Source organism: Sitophilus oryzae, unplaced genomic scaffold, assembly GCF_002938485.1.
Source record: "Sitophilus oryzae breed Bouriz unplaced genomic scaffold, Soryzae_2.0 scaffold_576_pilon_pilon, whole genome shotgun sequence".
In the NCBI taxonomy this organism is placed as follows: Eukaryota; Metazoa; Arthropoda; class Insecta; order Coleoptera; family Curculionidae; genus Sitophilus; species Sitophilus oryzae.
The window spans coordinates 742549-746814 of record NW_022147169.1 but is presented as its reverse complement, the minus strand read 5'-3'; the positions used below and the strand labels follow the sequence as shown (position 1 = coordinate 746814).

Sequence of the window (4266 nt, the reverse complement as noted above, 5' to 3'; positions counted from 1 at the left end):
TATCCTTTCTTTCATTGAAAGTCAAAGACAGTTCTACTTATGTTCATTTTGGAGGAAGAATTATTTCAAAATTTAGTGTGAGCATGTAATTTTATGTAGTTTTCCAAGTTTGGATGAAGCATTGTCAGAATAATTGGATTCCAAAACTAATTCTTTCAATATAGTTTCACCAGTACTTTCACCGTAATATCCACTGCCTGACCTATGTTCCAGGATATTTTCATATATATTCACAATATACTCCTCGAACAACTGCTTATAATCAGAGCTGCAATAAGTCAGTTTGAAAAAGACTTAGCTATTTCTAAAATCAAAATGATTTAAATCTTAAGTCAAATTCAACATAAAGTTGAAATGATTTAAGTCTTAAGTCTGACTTACATCATTTTCTTTCAAGTCAAGTCATTTTCGTAAAGATTTAAATAAATATAATATAATTTAAGTCGTTTTTATGACTTACTAAGGTTAGTCTTTTCTAAAAAGAGTTAAATCATTTTCTATTCCGGAATAAAGAAAAAAAAGACTTAAGCTTCATTCAGAACATCGAAATTAGTGAAATAAATTAGTGGTTTCAATTAGCGTAGAAGTTCGTTCCCCTAATATCAATACAAGCATTCACAACGTCAAAATTAGTGGTAGTAATCTTCAAGTAGTAATCTTCAATTAGTGGAAAAAGTTAACAAAGTTTTAACTTTTCCACTAATTATACTTTAAAATTTGCGAGGAATATCTTTTTGTCTTTTGATTATTACCCGTGAAGAGAAATTGTGGTTTGAAATCAAAAGTTTATTGTTTTATAAGCTGAATATTAGGCTTTCTCTTTGAATAAGAGGACTAAGGAAGGAGCATATCAAAAATCTTAGGTACACCGCGATGGGCCTCAAATATGGCTGACTTAAATTCCGGTTTATCAGTGTCGTTCTAATTTTATTTAAAAAATGTAAAACTATGATGTAGGGTAGACGTGGGGTAGACTCAATAATTTGTTTTTATTTTACGTTGTGAATAAATGTTGGTAGTTATTAAAATTGTTATAAAAATATATAACTCTTATAATAAGTATTTATTAACACAAACATCTGATACGCTACTGAAGCAGGTAAGTCAAATTAACGTATCTAAATTCTTTGACATCTAATCTTTGACAAGTAATAAATAAAAGCTAAAATGCGAGAAAAATATATAATTTAGTTAATTTAAGCGAATTTCATAAATGATCGGTTTACTACACGTATGTATATTATATAGTCACTTACTAGCGAAAAGTTGTTCCATTATTTCACTCAATTTTTGCCGAGATCTACCGCACGCTACACAACCAACTATTTTAGAGTCTTTTTTGATCAATCGCGATAGTGTCACTGTTAATTTAAGTTCTGCCACAATTTCCATCTAGATTTACTACCTTTATACAACTATCAGTAGTAGAATAAATAATAAATAACATAAAATAAGCTCCGTAAAGACTGACAAATCCACAAAATTTCAAATCAAATTCAAATGTGTCAAATGAATCGTCAAACAGAACTGTCAAGGATCCCCACCCTAGAGAGCTTTTATGGTGGCTTTTCCGCCCACCATGCATGAATACATGGATAGCATTATGCTACTTCCTTAGTCTTCTTATTCAAAGGGCTTTCTCTATGGATACAACTGACTACTGCAAGCTGTTGCTAGGATATTCTATTAATTTTAATTGTGTTTTTAAGATATTGTGAATGATCGTAAACTAAAAAGTATAAAGTGTAATTGGAACCACCAATTTATTCCACTAATTGGGAGGTTCTGAATGAAGCTTTAAATCTTAAGTCAGCTTTCGAAAAATGACTTAAGTCATGAAAATGATTTAAATAAAAAAAGACTTAAGTTTTCTGTGAGCTTGCAGCTCTGCTTATAATTTTGTCAACATAAATGTTAACGAGATCAACCAAAGATATGTAGACCGACTGAATGTATTCAGTGGTCAAAATGAAAGTGTGAACATATGCGATTTCCATCTTTCAGTAATACCCGGTAATACTGAATCAGTCAGACTGCTACAGTAATTAGATTAAGATTGATTAATTTAAGATTGACAGGTGAGAACCCGCTATGACTTGATGCTTTCCTAGAATTCAAATTTGTTGTTTTAGGCTGTATTCCGTTGTAAAACCAGGTTAATCTGGCTGGTAAACTATGGTATGGATCGGTTCCTGAAAAATATCTGTCAAATACGGAACAGTTTGATAATGTAGTAAAAATGTCAAACATTGACGTTTTATAAATTTCAATATTCATATTATAGAACATTTACATCATATTATCTCTATTACACCTCATACGAAGGAAAATTATTCATAATATCAATACATAGTTTACTAACGTAGTTTTCATGTAGTTAATGAACGGAAAAAGACGTAGTTTTTGAAGAAAAACTACACGTAGTTAATCAGGTATATTACGTCTTAATTAACTACTTCCGAACCCTGGTGACAATATTAACGGATATTTTTCAGGAACCGTGTTCCGTAATAAAAGTTTCAGGCAAAACATAGAAACGGAACAGAAAACTATAACCAAGGTAAGAAACGGAATATAGCCTTAAGCAGGGCGCCCATTGAATCGGATCGGATCGGCACGGCATCGCTCAGTTCGGAAACGTCCAACACCCGCTCACCAAATCGGTATGCTTCAGTGGCATGTAGTTTATTTTAGTTCGGATTAGAATTTTATAAAAAATACTTAATAATTTATATAATATGAGCTCTTCATCTTCCGACGATGATGATAGGATCGCGTTGGCATGCTTTGAGATAGAAAAACAAAATAAGAGATTTTAGCCTTTAGGTCCAAGAAATTAACCTCAAACAGTATCAATTAATGTGGATATTCTCTAACAGTATCAATTAAAAGTTCTTCATCCATTGTAAACAATAAATATCACACAAAATAATCAACTACAAGGTAGTACACAGTGGTGTTTACATTAAACACAATGAGAAAACTGATCGGACCTTCGGAATTTTTTGCCCTCTCTACCAAAAAAGACTGATTCCGAAGCCAACCGATGGACGTTGCCGAGCGGGACTGAACCAGTGAGCGGATGTCAATCTATTTCTACGTATTTCAAATCATGATAGGACTGTTTCGTGCCGATCCGATCCGATGGGCGCCCTGCTTTAATGGGACATAAACTTGATAACTTACTCATCGATCGATGATGCTAATATGGTTAGAGAAACGTGCGTTCAGAGTATAAAATCTGCTAAAAAAATTAAGCTGAATTAGAACCCTATAGTATAAAATTCTTAATTGTTCGTGATAATACACATATCGGTCGATCGTACTTAGGATAATAATTTTGTTAAAATCTGTTTAAATATTTCTGATAAAAATATATAGTAAAAGCAATAAGACTGTAGACAATACTTAAATATTTTGTTCCTTTATATCAAGAATACAGAATATACAGGGTGAGTTTCCTAGGATGTTCTCTATGAGTATCTCGGAAACTACTAGAGATAGAGAGTCAGTTAAATGGGGAAAGAATTGCAGTTTTGTGGGGTCATAAATATGCGCCTTTTAGATTTTTGAAGAAGTTCATGGCTTACTAGATATTTCGAAAAAAAACAAATTTTGGCTATTTTAAAAATTGTCCCTAATTCCATTATAATCTATTTTATACAAAAAATGTTCCGATAAAAGTTGTAGATAATCACATTTCTAATGAGATTGTGTTCTCCGATTTTTTCTAAAGCCTGTAATTTTTGACATATGACACAAACATATGTTTTTTTAAATGGAAACCATAGTTGGTCATGACTTCATAAATAGCGCCATTTTTTAAGCTTTTCAGCGATATAAGCTATGATATGTTTCTTTCACAAAATTACTGAGTTATAGCCAATTCTTATCTTTCTTGACTAATTTCACTTAGTTAGCCATGGAAACAAGTTCAATCGTCGTTGCTCTCAGAAATGTGAAATTGTCACATCCAATCTTTGTAAATTAAAATAAACAAAAATTGTAAATATGAGTTTTTCAAATGAATAAAAGCGTGTAGGATTATTGGTTCAACTTTTCTTGGCTATACAGTTTCGAGAATACGTTGACCGGTGAACGTTACTTATGTTTTTTAGAGAACGGTTTTCAAGACGGCTTCCCAACAATGTAAGAAATGTTAAAAATTATTTTATTATCATAATTATGTAGACTCAGGGATAGAAAGAGGTGGACCAATTGAATGGGTCTCCTCGGTCACCTGACCTATCCATTTTAGATTTTTTT

The 4266-nt window shown here is 31.9% G+C and overlaps 1 protein-coding gene across 2 annotated transcripts in view; it reads right to left on the bottom strand.

Annotated features, from left to right (window-relative positions):
• Nucleotides 1-4266, bottom strand: part of LOC115887473 (arf-GAP with Rho-GAP domain, ANK repeat and PH domain-containing protein 1) — a 275480-nt gene that overhangs the window by 136234 nt on the left and 134980 nt on the right. The window lies entirely within an intron of this gene.